The 15,710-nt window shown below is 36.8% G+C and overlaps 1 protein-coding gene across 5 annotated transcripts in view; it reads left to right on the top strand.

Annotated features, from left to right (window-relative positions):
• The window catches only part of AUTS2 (activator of transcription and developmental regulator AUTS2), a 1,116,140-nt gene that overhangs the window by 346,462 nt on the left and 753,968 nt on the right, over positions 1 to 15,710 (top strand). The gene's annotated exons all lie outside the window — the stretch shown is intronic.

Raw genomic sequence — 15,710 nt, forward strand, 5'->3', positions numbered from 1 at the left:
TTTTTTCTTTGTTACAAATAAAACTGCTGTGAACATAAATTTTGTGTATATTTTGGTGTAGACAGAATTTTTCTTTTCTCTTGGATAAATGCCCAGGAATACAATTCCTGAGTAGCATATTTAATTTTAAGAAGCTACCAAAACTGTCTTTTACTGTGTCTTCTATCATTGTACATTCTCTTCAGTGCAGTGATATGAATTATCTGATTTCTCTGCATCTTCACCAGCATTTGGTGGTGTTACTGTTTTTTATTTTAGCCCTTCTGTTGGTATGTAGTGATTTCTCATTGTAGTTTTAATTTGCATTTTCCTAATAAGTAATTATGTCAGATGCCCTTTCATGTGCTTGTTTGTCATCTGAATATCTTCTTCTGTTAAATATCTCTTGCTCATTAAATGTCTTTTGCATATTTTCTAATTGCATTTTTGACTTTTACTGTTGAATTTTTTAAAGTTCTTAAATATATTCTAGATACTAATCCATTATTGGATACGTGGTTTACAAATATTTTATCCTAATCTGTAGCTTGTCTTTTCAGCCTCTTGACAGAGAATGAAAGCAAAAATTTTAATTTTGATACAGTCCAACTTGTAGATTTTTTCCCTTTATATTCCTTGCTTTTATTCTTAAATCTAAGAACTTTTTGTCAATCTTATTGATCTTATCAAAGAACCTTTTTTTTTTTTTACATCTTTATTGGAGTATAATTGCTTTACAATGGTGTGTTAGTTTCTGCTTTATAACAAAGTGCATCAGTTATACATATACATATGTTCCCATATCTCTTCCCTCTTGCATCTCCCTCCCTCCCACCCTCCCTATCCCACCCCTCTAGGTGGTCACAAAGCACTGAGCTGATCTCCCTGTGCTATGCGGCTTCTTCCCACTAGCTAGCTATTTTACGTTAGGTAGTGTATATATGTCCATGCCACTCTCTCACTTTGTCACAGCTTACCCTTCCCCCTCCCCATATCCTCACGTCCATTCTCTAGTACGTCTGTGTCTTTATTCCCGTCTTACCCCTAGGTTCTTCATGACATTTTTTTTTCTTAAATTCCATATATATGTGTTATCATATGGTATTTGTCTTTCTCTTTCTGTCTCACTTAACTCTGTATGACAGACTCTAGGTCCATCCACCTCATTACAAATAGCTCAATTTCGTTTCTTTTTATGGCTGAATAATATTCCATTGTATATGTGTGTCACATCTTCTTTATCCATTCATCTGTTGATGGACACTTAGGTTGCTTCCATGTCCTGGCTATTGTAAATAGAGCTGCAATGAACATTTTGGTACATGACTCTTTTTGAATTATGGTTTTCTCAGGGTGTATGCCCAGTAGTGGGATTGCTGGATCATATGGTAGTTCTATTTGTAGTTTTTTAAGGAACCTCCATACTGTTCTCCATAGTAGGGAGTGATCTAATCTCATACTTTTACATGTACCTGTCCAGTTTTCCCAGCACCACTTATTGAAGAGGCTGTCCTTTCTCCACTGTATATTCCTACCTCCTTTATCAAAGATAAGGTGACCAAACGTGCACGGGTTTATCTCTGGGCTTTCTATCCTGTTCCATTGATCTATATTTCTGTTTTTGTGCCAGTACCATACTGTCTTGATTACTATAACTTTGTAGTATAGTCTGAAGTCAGGGAGCCTGATTCCTCCAGCTCCATTTTTCTTTCTCAAGATTGCTTTGGCTATTCGGGGTTTTTTGTGTTTCCATACAAATTGTGAAATGTTTTGTTCTAGTTCTGTGAAAAATGCCAGTGGTAGTTTGATAGGGATTGCATTGAATCTGTAGATTGCTTTGGGTAGTAGAGTCATTTTCACAATGTTGATTCTTCCAATCCAAGAACATGGTATATCTCTCCATGTATTTGTATCATCTTTAATTTCTTTCATCAGTGTCTTATAATTTTCTGCATAGAGGTCTTTTGTCTCCTTAGGTAGGTTTATTCCTAGATATTTTATTCTTTTTGTTGCAGTGGTAAATGGGAGTGTTTTCTTAATTTCACTTTCAGATTTTTCATCATTAGTGTATAGGAATGCCAGAGATTTCTGTGCATTAATTTTGTATCCTGCTACTTTACCAAATTCATTGATTAGCTCTAGTAGTTTTCTGGTAGCATCTTTAGGATTCTCTACGTATAGTATCATGTCATCTGCAAACAGTGACAGCTTTACTTCTTCTTTTCCGATTTGGATTCCTTTTATTTCCTTTTCTTCTCTGATTGCTGTGGCTAAAACTTCCAAAACTATGTTGAATAAAAGTGGTGAGAGTGGGCAGCCTTGTCTTGTTCCTGATCTTAGTGGAAATGGTTTCAGTTTTTCACCATTGAGGACGATGTTGGATGTGGGTTTGTCATATATGGCCTTTATTATGTTGAGGAAAGTTCCCTCTACGCCTACTTTCTGGAGGGTTTTTATCATAAATGGGTGTTGAATTTTGTTGAAAGAACCAGGGTTTGTTTTCACTAATTTTCTCTCTCTCCCTCACTCTTTTTTTTGTTTTGTTTTCAACTTCATTTCTACTTTCTTTATTATTTCCTTCTGCGGAGCTGAATTAATTTTTGCTCTTCTTTTTCTGGGTTCAGGAGGGGGATAGCTTAGATTATTGGTTTGAAAGTTTTCCCTCTTTTCTTACATAAACATTTAGTGCTATGAACTTCCTTTTCAACACTGCTTTATGAGTCCCACAAATTTTGATGTGTTGTATTTTTAATTCAGCTTAACGTAGTTTTTTCTTTTTTTTTTCCCCCCCTTGAGATTTCTTTTTGATGCATGAATTGTTTAGTGGTGTGTGGTTTTGCTTCCAAATGTCTGGACATTTTTCTTTTGCCTTTGTTATAATTTTCTAGTTTGAATCCATTGTGGTCTGAGAGCACGCTTTGTAGGATTTGAGTTCTTTTACACTTGCCGAGGTTTGTTTTCTGGCCCATTATATGGTCTGTTTCAGTATAGTTTACTGGGGCACTTGGAAAGAATGTGTATTCTGCTTTGGGTAGAATGTTTTGCTGTGTTAAGTAGATTCTGTTGATTAACATTGAATTCTTCTCTATGTTTGATGATTTTCTGTTTAGTTGTTCTATCAATTGTTGAGAAAGGGGTGTTGAAGTCTTCAATTATAATTGTGAATTTGATTTTTCCTCCTGTCAGTTCTGTCAGTTTTTACTTCATATGTTTTCAGGGCTACTGTTTGATGCATATATGCTTAGGATCATCATATTTTCTCAGTAGAGTGAACCTTTTATCATTATGTAATTTCCTGCTCTGTTGCTGATAATTTTGTGTGCTTTAAAGTCTATTTTATCTGGTATTAATATAGCCTCTGTTTTTTTCTTTTGGCAAATTTTTTTTTAAGATTTTTTTTGATGTGGACCATTTTTAAAGTCTTTATTGAATTTGTAACAGTACTGCTTCTGTTTTATGTTTTGGTTTTTTGGCTGAGAGGCATGTGGAATCTTAGCTCCCTGACCAGGGATCGAACCCACATCCCCTGAATTGGAAGGCGAAGTCCTTTTTTTTTTTCCTTTTAATTTTTTTGTCTTTTTCTTTTTTGTTTATTTATTTTTGACTGTGTTGGGTCTTTGTTGCTGCACCCTGTGGTGAGTGGGGGCTACTCCTTGTTGCAGTGCATGGGCTTCTCAATGCAGTGGCTTCTCTTGTTGTGGAGCACGGGGCTCTAGGCACGTGAGCTCAGTGGTTGTGGCTCGCGGGCTCTAGAGCACAGCCTCAGTAGTTGTGGCGCACGGGCTTAGTTGCTCCATGGCATGTGAAATCTTCCAGGACCAGGGATCGAACCTGTGTCCCCTGCACTGGCAGGCAGATTCTTATCCACTGTGCCACCGGGGAAGCCCGGAAGGTGAAGTCTTAATCACTGGATCACCAGGGAAGTCCCTGGCAAATGTTTTTATGATAGATCGATCCTTTTTGTACTTTGATGTTATATATACTTAGGTATGATATTTAAAGAAACTCTCTGGTGGATGGCATATAGTTGGGTCACGTTTTTTAATGCACTCTACTAATCTCTGTTAAGTTTGCCAATTTTTAGTTTTCTGTTTTTTATTTTATTTTTTGTTTCTCTGTCTTCTTTTTCCCTTCCTTTTCTGTAAGTTACATTCTAGCATTTTCTCAAATTTCATTTTGATTTGTCTGCAGTGTTTTTGAGTGTGTATCTTTATACAGCATTTTTAGTGGTTGTTCTAGATATTGCAGTATGTATACTTCTATCACAGTCTATTGTTGTCAGCTTTTTACCAGTTCAAGTGAAGCATTGAAATATGCCTCCCTATACCCTCCCCCATTTGTAATTATCTTAAATAGTTCCTCTACATGCATTTAGAACCTTCTCAAGACAGTTGTCATTTTTGCTTCAACTGTCAGTCATAATTTGGAAGACTCAAGAGGAGAAAGTGTATTATATTTATTTTGTTCTTTCCATTTGTTCTTTTTTTCCTTTCTCATGATTTAAGATTCTTTATTTTATCATTTCATTTTTTTAAAAGAGAGCTTCCTTTAGACATTCTTTAGGATAAGTAGCAACAAATTTTCTTAGTTTTCTTTAATATGAGAATGTCTTATTACTCATTTTTTCCTGAGAAATTTTTTTACTTGCTATAGAATTCTGGGTTGACAGTTCTTTTCAGCCATTCCAATGTATCTTGGCATCCATGGTTTCTTATGAGAAATTCACTATCATTCTTACCCCTGTAGGTCACGTATTGTTTTTCTCTGACTGCTTCCAGAATTTTTCTGTATCTTTAGTTTTCAAAACTTTTACTGTGATGTGTCTTGGTGTGGATAGCTTTGGGCTTATTCTGCTTGGGTTTCTCACAGCTTCTTGAATCTGTAGGTTTGTGTCTTTTGGCAAATTGGGGAAGTTTCACCATGTACTTTTTTTGTGTGTGTGTGGTATGCAGGCCTCTCACTGTTGTGGCCTCTCCCGTTGCAGAGCACAGGCTCCGGACGCGCAGGCTCAGCGGCCATGGCTCACGGGCCTAGCCGCTCTGCAGCATGTGGGATCCCCCCAGACCGGGGCACGAACCCGTGTCCCCTGCATCGGCAGGCGGTCTCTCAACCACTGCACCACCAGGGAAGCCCTTCTTTGGTTTTAAGCATGTTTATAATTGCTTGCTGAAACCTTTTTTGGTGGGTGCTTTAAAATATTTGTTAAATAATTCTGTAAACCCAGTGTTGGTGTCTGTTGGATTGTCTTTTTTCATTTAGGCTAAGAGTTTTCTGGTTCTTATTATGAGGAGTGATATTTGATTAAAACCTGGATATTTTGGGGGCAGTATGTTTTGACTGTATGTTTGACTGTATGTGACTAAACCTTCTGTTTTTAGCTGGACTCTTCTGGCAGCACTCTGGCAAGAGAAGGGGACTGCCACGTTGGGGAAGAGGTCCTGGTTCCCAGTTTCACCTCAGTTGTCACCTGAAGGGGAGGGGGTTGGTGCTGAGTAGGAGTTTCGACTCCCCTCCAGGCCTCAGCTGATACCATAGTGGCTGGGAGGAGCAATAGTGTTTAATTACTGCTTCCCTCATGTCCCTCCACTGACACTATGGGGGAGGCAGTGGTTCTTTTACCACCATGCAGTGACTCTCTACAATGGGGGGAGGTACGAGAGACTCTCTTAGTGGGGAGAAGAAGGAGGAGGCTTGTTGCTGCCCTCTGAGGGTCTAGGCTCCTCACACGGTCTCCACTGACACAGTTGATGGATGGGTTTGGGGGCTGTTTTCTGCCCAGTGGAGTTGAAGGTCTGGAATCTCTACTCATCTCCTCTGGTGCCAACTATATGTGGAGGTGGAGAACGTCTTTAACGCCTGGTGAGGGTGGAAGTCTAGGCTCCCCACTCATCCCTACTGATTTGGAAATGAGTGTGTCCCAGGTTTTTCTTTGGTGTTTGTCTAAACATTGTTTATCTTACTAGCTTGACTCTCCCCTGGCCCTTTGTCTAAAGGGAGCTGCCTTTTCTTGGGACTTTTTTGGTATTTACTGTTGGCATTTCTTGATTTCTGGCTTCTTCAGCTCATAGTCTTGGACACACAGTATGAGGTAGAAAACAAAAACGGAAACAAAAAAATGAGGGAACTCACCATAGTCTCATATTTTGGGTCCTCAGTTTCCTAGCAGGTCTGCATTCTTGTCTTCACCTTTCAGAGTCTACTTGTTTTTTCATCTATAGTGTCCAGGGTTTTGGTTGTACTTTGTGTGAGTAATAGGTAAAACTATGTCCATTTCATCTTCCTTGAAGCAGAAGTCCCCTAAGACGCTCTTTAAAAAGAGATTCAATGACATAATGTTTTTAAGTGTTTTCATTGCATAGGGCCTGATAAGTGCTCAATAGAGGGTGGTAATTATTTTTTTTTTATTACCTCCTTTATGTTTCTCCAGTGTTTACTTGAAATGTCATCATAGTTTGCTAATCTTTGCTAGAAACAGCTCTTGTGTATGTTTACCTTGCTTTATATACATTGTATTATCAGTAACATACATTTGCATCTCCATCCCCCCTTCAGTGCTATTCTATCAAGATGTAGATCCATAAAAAACATTGCAATCTTTTTCTTTTTCAGGCAATTTTGACAATGTATTTTTGTAATAAGATTAGAATTATTAATTTTGGCTTCATTGAAAAATAGTTAACTATTTTAGCCAGAAAGAGTGTAATATAGGAAACAATAGATTTTCTTCCTGAAATATTCAGTTCAATTGAGGTGTTGAATTAGGTGGGGCAGATTGAGTACACTTTTCTTCTTTTAGTAAGATTTGTTCTTCTGAACAACTGCCCTGAGCTTATTATAAGTATTATTTGACCCCATTGACAACATTGCTTATAACCTTATGCCATATCTGTCTAATAAGTTTAAAGTATGTACTCTATCTCAGTCTTTAACTTCAGAGTTGATTTGAAGTTTATTTACATAGTATGTTTGGAAATTTATGTAATCATGATGACTGTACCTTATTAATATTCTGTAGAAATTTACCCCAATAAAATTCTTCTGTTAGAATGAAGCAATAAATTTGTGTCACAACACCAATTGGGAAATCCAGAAGACACTTAATGTATGGAACATAAGCTATGGAGCATGGCCCCATGAATCCCTTTATTCTCGCTTGATATGCAGTAGGATGTGGACAGCATAGAACCTTGTTTCCTCTGCCTTTATTTGTTGTTTGGTAGAGGAACACTTGTTGTTTGAGACAAGAATGACTTAATCTTTACACCAGGCTACACTAAATTTTTCTTCACCCTTAGAGTGGACTCAGTTCAATGGAAAGACTGTTCATAGTTTTGACAGCTTAAATAAAAACCCTGAAGGATGAGCAACTGCTCAGAAGTTCCAAGGGCTTCATTTCCAGTGGGAGGACTTCAATTACAGTCATTTTCTTTGAATAAGTACAAGGAGGTAAATGGAACCCCTTTTTCAAATGTTAAATTTGAAGACTGTGTTATTACTGGTGTACTTTGGAAATAAAGCCTGATTCCAGATTACTATATAAGAGTATGAGGAGGACTATAGCCAGCAAATGAGCCACTTGGTGTTGAAGTGTAGACAGTACATCAAATGCGACTTTCATTAAGCAGTGTTGCCCTGTGTGGCACCAAGTACACTAAGCATCCTTTTCAGCAGGCTCTGATAGCTCCTTGTTGAAAGGCTTTGTGCTATGCAGTTGCTTTGTAAGAGGGATTAAAGAAGGGTATGGACTCATGTTGGCTTTATTTTTCAGGTAGAATTTTTGCCTCTGTGTGTGTGTGTGTGTGTGTTGTTTTAGAGTACTTGGAGAAGCTGCAAGTATAGAGTACTTATTTATTGTATGTTTTTTGCATGAATAAATGAGAGTGAATTAACAAATTTGGCTTCCTAAATTGGTGATTTTTGCCATGCACATATTGAAACTAAGTTTCTATCCCTTCGCATCTCTTCCAAGGTATCCTCCCCGCTAATTTTTTAAACTCACTGTCCCCTCTGCCTTCCTAGAATGTGATTATATACACTTAGAGTAGTTGGAGGACCTCACAATATTATAGAAAGAGTAGGACAGATCAGTTTTACATAGGGAGGACAGAAGAACTTCCTTGAAATTACAGAAGTGATGTTTCAACCTCATTTTAACTGATAGATCGTTCCTGTAGATCTCTGTGAGAAGAAAGCCATTCAAATCCCATTCATTTTACTTGTTAGGCCAAAGTAAATCAGGTTACCCATTTTGTTGTTCTTTGGTAGAATACTTCTTACCTGGCATCATCAGTCCCATAGTGCAGTTACAAAATAGAAACAGCTAAAGCTTGAAATCATTGAAAGAAAAAAAGTGTATACTTTAACCCATTGTTTTATAGTAAAACAATGCATCCTCTCACCAGTCCTTTGATGTGGATCCTTGTATTTACATTGGCTGCACATTGGAAGCAATTAAGAAAAAAAAACATTGATGTCCAGGTATTCTAGAGATTCTGATTAAACTGGTCTGAAAGATCCTCAGGAGTTTAAAATGTACAGTGAGAGTTGTTTGAGAATGGTTCCACTGATTTGTGTTCCAACTGTTTTTTCTTGAACAAACCACATCCATAATGCATTGACCACAATTGTCTAGGAGGGTTTCCTAAAACTGTTGATATAACTTAGACATATGTGAGTAATCTGAGTGCAGAAACCTTTTAGATTCCTCCTCCCAATCTTTTATGGTTGTCTCATATTTAATTTGACAACAGTTTTTTTAAGGAGTCCCCTTTACAGAGTTCAGCTTAATTTTTATGGTAGCAATATCTCACTTTCATTTTGTACTCCCTGTTTCACATAATATTTAATTAAATATTCACTATAACTACCATAAGCAGGTTTGCGAACAAACAGTTTACTCTTAGTGTATGATGCACTGGTACCTTATAGAGGAGCATTCATTGGCTGTGAATCATTCAATATGTTTTGCAAAGGAAATGAGGACCATCAGTTGATTTGGCTGGTCAGTTGAGTGGAAGTCGGTTAAAAGAGCTTTTATTGTAAAAGATATATGGTCGGCCTGATATTAGGTCAGTTAATATTCACCTAAAAGAAGGTGGGATATATTTAATTTTTATTCTGTAAGTGAATATGTAAGTATGGATTTTCTTCCTTATTTCGTATTTAATTTTTTATTCAGGACTTCGGGTTAATTAATATCTGGTGTTAGTACTTAATGCACATAGATATGATCAATATAATCACTTTTATCTCAAGAGTGAGTACTGTTTCTTGCCTGTGGTTTTTTTATTCCATTATAACCGTCTAAATGATATTCATCATGGGCCTTTATTATACACCATCAGTGCTTCAGAGTCTTGAATTAAGTCTGGTCTTTGAGTATCACATGTCTTGAAATATACTTCATATTAGATTTGTGAATAAATTGTAGAAAAACTTAGGAGTGAAAAACAGGTATTAATTAATGGTATTTCCTCCTAATGAGACATACTAGTAGACATTAGAGCATTAGTAAGTCCTTAATAGACCATGTGAGATTAGTCAGACCCATCACAATATGTGTACGCCTATTCTTACCATTTGGTATGTGCACATACTGAGTTAGTTGTTTATTCTCAATTGTTTATGGTAGTTGCATTTGCACTTACCATCTTTTACTTTCATTTAGAAAACTAATCCTGAGTTTTTGTCTATTTTTGCTTAGCTATCAAAACTTGCTCTCATTAATCTGGTTTATATCTGTTTGTTTTGTCGTCTTTTCAGATTGTGTATTCCTTGAGGACGAGGAATCTAGTCTTCCTCTGGTGTAGTGCCTATGACAAAGAACAAAGTTTTAGGAACATATTGTCTGAATTAAATGAATTGAATTAGTCAATGGATGTTAGGCCTGTCTCTGTGCAGGACAGAATACCAGACTTTATGAGAACTGGTCCCAAGAATATTTTTATTTGCTTTCCTTCCTGGGAAGGAAAGAAATGGTGTATAGGCAGCTATGTGCAAGTACCTTGGTCTGTACTTTTTCTTTCTGACCGCTCTGTTAGATTATCTTTCAAGAAAGCTGAGTAGCTTAGCACAGTGAATACTAAAGGGAATGCATGGCTCCCCTCTCACGGGACTTAAGTACTGTTTAACACCACGGTGAAATCGTCAGCTGTGGCTTTCTCTAGTGTAGAATTTGTCTCAGAAAGATTACAAGTACAAGGAAGGCTTTGTGTGCTGTGTTTTGGGTTTGTCATTTTTATTTATTTATTTATTTTTCTTTTCCTTTCTTCTCCGCCTCCTGCTCCAGGCCTTCCATAACACCGTAGAGTATTTTCTTTGGGCCTCTGGAGTGTGCGTGTTATTTATGTGTGAGCCTGAAAGAAAAATAAAAGGCAAAAGCAAGGCAGTGCTTACCAGTGGGAGCCACCACCCACAGGTAAAATGAAGAAAAATTACATGAATGAGTTCTCTTCTCTTCAGCCACTTTTACCACTCGGGGAACCAAACAAGGTATCAGAGACAAAGCATGGGTCTTGGCATGTGATAACCCAGTGGCCTGGCTGTTGGAATACTTAACCAGTGGAGAACTCAGTTTTGCCATGTTCCTGACAGAGATGAAAGCCTTCTGAGGAAATTAGAAAGGGTATAATTTGGGGACTATACTCAGATTCTTTCTTGGTATAATGTTTGAGGGCTTCATTTACAGTGACTGTCATTCAGCAAGAAACAAGGGAAGACTACTGTTTAGTGGCAAGGAAAGAGTCTTCGAATTTTCGAGCTGAAAAGCAATGTAGTCCAACCTCTGCAGTTTGTAGCTAAGGGCAGTAAGCCTGGAATCTCACTTAGTGTTTGGTGGCCACAAGTGTAGACTGTAGCTAGGAAGTACATTTATTCTACTGGAAACCAATGGTGTAACAGGACTCGAACTTCTTCTTTCATTCATTAGTAATTTTCCTTTCCTTTTGTTAGGAAAAGGCCATTATAATCCTAGCATTGGCACAAGTTTTAGTTTTTGCCTGTGCCTTTCCAGTGTTTGCCCTTATTTACATTTTATATTTATTTCTACATGTTTTTATATTTTTCCTTTTTGCACTTACCCATTCCTCATTCTTTCTAATGATTTTACGTAGCGCTTGTCACAGCTCCTTTGGGTTTTCATTATAATTTGCTAATTTATTGCCTTGTTGTTGAGTACTTACATGGAGTTAGATTTCTTGCCATGAAGGAGAAAGCCATAGAAAACGATGTGGTGGATATAGCTTTACATTCTCTTGAGTTATTTTTTTCTCATCATGTAAGTTCCTGAAAGTGACTTCATTGTAGCAATGGAAAGCGTGCTGTAGCCTACCAGAATCTGAAGGAACGTGCCCCGCACTGTATGTGTGCAAAGATTGTGTGGGTGTGAATGTGCATGACATAGAAAAGATCTCCTGCACTTGTAGGTCAAACAGCTGATGAGCCTTAGTGTAGGATTTTGTGTTTCATGTCACATGGCCGCCTCTATTAGGGAAGATGAAAGCATTTACATTAGTATAGCTGGTTCGCTTTATTAATGTTGGGCAAAATCAGTATGTTAGGAAAATAAATCCATAGTTTTGGGGGGGAAGTTATAAAATTAAACATATAGGTGACCTATTTATACAGTTTTATAAAGGAATTATTGAAGAAATATCATCAGAAGTTATTGTCTATATGAAATGTATATTCAAAGCTAATATTTCTTCCTCTAAGGCTCTAGGAATATAGCAGAGAACAGACGTATTAAACTATAAAATACTATGATGCATCAAACGGTGCAGTTTTTATTTTATGGAGTTTATGTGTTGACTCTGATTTGAACTATCGCTCTTTTTATCATGTGGGAACTTTTGGAAACAATTATATGGTCAAAAATGTAAGGATTTTGACTTTATATTGATTCCATTTGTGTTATTTTACCATATTTTTCTTTTCAAAGAGGTGTGTGTTGAAAAGGGAAGCTTTATGTTTGCTAATCCGAGTTTTCAAGTGTTTATGGAAATTCTGATAGATCCTTTAATAAATGTTTCTCTCCAGGAAAAGATTTCCTGACAGTGGAGTTATTAGGATCAATGGACATGTGTGGGGTTTTGTTTTTTTTTTTTTTTTTTTGCCTTTTCTATTATATTATTTTCAAAAAAAGTTTGTTTCACTTTATCTTTTTATACAGATGAGGATAGACACTTTTCCTTGCACTGATTCTAGTGTGTGGTGCCTCACAGGTGGTCTGTGGAAATCTTTTCCTCTTCCTGGGGCAATTTTTCTGAAACTGCCCGAAGTGGTAGCTGACTCCATTCCATCCTTCCTCAGACCAAACAACACTTTCTCAAAATCTAGCCACCCCACTGCTCTAACACTTTCTAGTTGTCTGTAGGCCTTGGCAGATAAGTAATCTGGGAGCTGTGGTTGGGAGGGGCTGGGCAAACTCTGTCATGTATCATTGTTGTGAGATCATTACTACACCAAAATCTGGAGGTGATCATGGATAATGGCTAGCTAGTGACATAAAATTTTGGAAAAGGTTTTGCTGGCCTTTTTCTAAAGAGAAAAAACTAATGACATACTAAAAGTAAAGCTCTTCCTCATTCAGCCATGTGTCTGAAGCCATTGAGAAGGTCCCCAAGTGCATTTTTTTCAGCTTTATTGAGGTATCATTGACAAGTAAAATTGTGTATACTTAAAGTGTGATAATTTGATATAGGTATGCATTGTGAAATGGTTACCATAATCAAGTTAACACATATGTCACCTCACATAATTACCCTGTGTGTGTGTGTGTGTGAGTGTATGTGTGTGTGTGTGTGTGTTTGAGAGATGGGAAAGCTTAATGTTTACTCTCAGCAAATTTCATGTATACAAGAGTGTTACGAACTGTAGTCACCATGCTGTATATTAGATCCTCAAAACTTACTCATCTTATAATTGAAAGTTTGTATCCTTTTTTTTTTTTTCCTACAACTATGGAATTTTTTTCAGTTGGCATTATTGAGATGACAGAAGAATTTCTCCCTGGAATAGTCAACCAATTTTTTGCATTGTGACATTATCAGCATACTATATTGTCTTATAGTTTGATCTTATGTTTTTTTTTTTTTAACATCTTTATTGGGGAAAAGTTTGTATCCTTTGATCAGCATCTCCCCATTTTCCCTATCCCCCAGCCCTTGGCAACCACCATTGTACTTTCTTTTTCTACAAGTTCTACTTTTAAAAAATTTCATATGTAAGTGATAGCATGCAACATTTGTCTTTCTCTGTTTGGCTAATTTCATGTAACATAATGCCCTCCACATTCATCCATTTTGTTGCAAATGATAGGATTTCCCCCTTTTTTAGGGTTGAATAATATTTCTCTCTCTCTCTCTGTGTGTGTGTTTGTGTGTGTGTGTGTATCTATCTATCTATGATTTTCTTTATCCATTCATCCATAGGCCAACATGTAGGTTGTTTCCATGTCTTGGCTATTGTGAATAATGCTACAGTGAACATGGAAATGCATATATCTTTGTAATATAGTTCAAGGTAGTTCAAGATAATGTTTTCCTTTCCTTCAAATATATCCCAGAAGTGGTTTTGCAGGCCCATGTGGTATTTCTATTTGTCATTTTTGAAGAACCTCTATACTGTTTTCCATAATAGCCGTACTAAATTATATTCCCACTGACAGTGTACAATGTTTTCTTTTTCTCCCCATCCTTACCAACATTTGTTATCTATCTAGTAGACATTCTAACAGATGTCAGGTGATATCTCATTATGGTTTTGATTTGCATTTTCCTGATGATTAGTGATACTGATTACCTTTAATATACTTGTTGGCCATTTGTTATCTTCTTTGGGAAAATGTCTACTCAGGTCCTTTTAAATTAGATGGTGTGTATTTGTGGTTTTTTTGTTTTTGTTTTTGTAGCTTGTATGAGTTCCTTATATATTTTAGATACTAACTCTTTTTCAGATATATGATTTGGAAATACTTTCTCCTGTTCTGTAGATTGCCTTTTCATTTTGTTGATTGTTTCCTTTGCTATGCAGAAGCTGTTTAGTTTGATATAGTCTGCTTGTTTATTTTTGCTTTTGTTGTCTGTGCTTCGGTATCATCCAGGAAATCATTGGCAAGACCAGTGTTAAGGAGCTTTTCCCCTGTGTTTTCTTCTGGAGTGTTAGGGTTTCAGGTCTTACGTTTAAGTCTTTGTTCCATTGTGAATTAATTTTTGTGGGTTGTGTAAGATAGGGTCCAGTTTCATTCTTTTGCTTGAGTATGTCCAGGTTTCCCAGCACTGTTTATTGAAGAGATATCCTCTCGCCATTGTGTGTTCTTTTGCCCTTGTCAAAGATTGGTTGACCATATATTTGTGGGCTTATTTCTGGGCTCTTTATTTTGTTGCATTTGTCTATGTGTTTGTTTTTATACTAGTACATGCTGTTGTTATTACTGTAGTTTTCTGATATAGTTTGAAATCAGGAAGTGTGATACCTCCATCATTGTTTGTCTTACTCAAGATTGCCCTGGCAATTTGGAGCTTTTTGTGGCTCTATATGAATCTTAGGATTGTTTTTCCTATGTCTGTGAAAAATGCCATTGGACTTTTAATAGGGATTGCATTGAATCTGTAGATCACTTTGAATAGTATGGACACTTTCAAAATATGAATTCTTTCAATCCAAGAACATGACATATCTTTCCATTTATTTGTGTTGTCTTCAGTTTCTTTCATCAGTGTCTTACAGTTTTCTGTGTATAGATCCTTTAGTTCCTTGCTTAAATTTATTATTAAGTATTCTATTGTTTTGTACTATTATAAATGGAATTGCTTTCTTAATTGTTCTTTCCAGTAGTTTGTTGTTAGTGTATAGAAATGCAACTGACTTTTGTATCTTGATTTTGTATCCTGCAGCTTTGCTGAATTTTTTCAGTATTTAAAATAGGTTTTGTTTTTTTTTTTAATGTAGTCTTTAGGGTTTTCTGTACTCAAGATTATGTCATCTTCAGACAATTTTACTTCTTCCTTTTTGATTCGATGGATTTTATTTCTTTTTCTTGCACAGTTGCTCTAGCTAAGACTTCCATAACTATGTTGAATAGAAGTAGTGAGATTGGACTACCTTGTCTTGTTCCTGATCTCAGAGGAAAGGCTTTTTTAGCTTTTTACTGTTGAGTATAATGTTAGCTGTGGGTTTCTCATATATTATCTTTTTTTGTGTTGAATTATATTCCTTCCATACCTAATTTGTTGAGAGTTGTTATTATTATAGGATGTTGAATTTTGTCAAATACTTTTTCTACACTTACTGAGATGATCATATGATTTTTATCCTTTATTTTATTGATGCAGTGTATCACATTAAAAAAATTTTTAATGCTATATTATTTATCTATTTACTTATTTATTTATGACTGTGTTGGGTCTTCGTTGCTGCACATGGGCTTTCTCTAGTTGCAGCAAGCGGGGGCTATTCTTTGTTGCGGTGTGCGGACTTCTCATTGTGGTGGCTTCTCTTGTTGCGGAATTCGGGCTCTAGGCGTGCGGGCTTCAGTAGTTGTGGCTCACGGGCTCTAGAGAGCAGGCTCAGTAGTTATGGCACATGGGCTTAGTTGCTCCGCGGCATGTGGGATCTTCCTGGACCGGGGATCAAACCCGTATCCCCTGCATTGGCAGGTGGATTCTTTTTTTTTTTTTGCGGTACACGGGCCTCTCACCGCTGTGGCCTCTCCCGTTGCGGAGCACAGGCTC

The sequence above is a fragment of the Delphinapterus leucas genome, chromosome 15 (genome assembly GCF_059928025.1).
Source record: "Delphinapterus leucas isolate spDelLeu-1000000601 "Yukka" chromosome 15, BTC_Dleu_Yukka2, whole genome shotgun sequence".
Taxonomy (NCBI): Eukaryota; Metazoa; Chordata; class Mammalia; order Artiodactyla; family Monodontidae; genus Delphinapterus; species Delphinapterus leucas.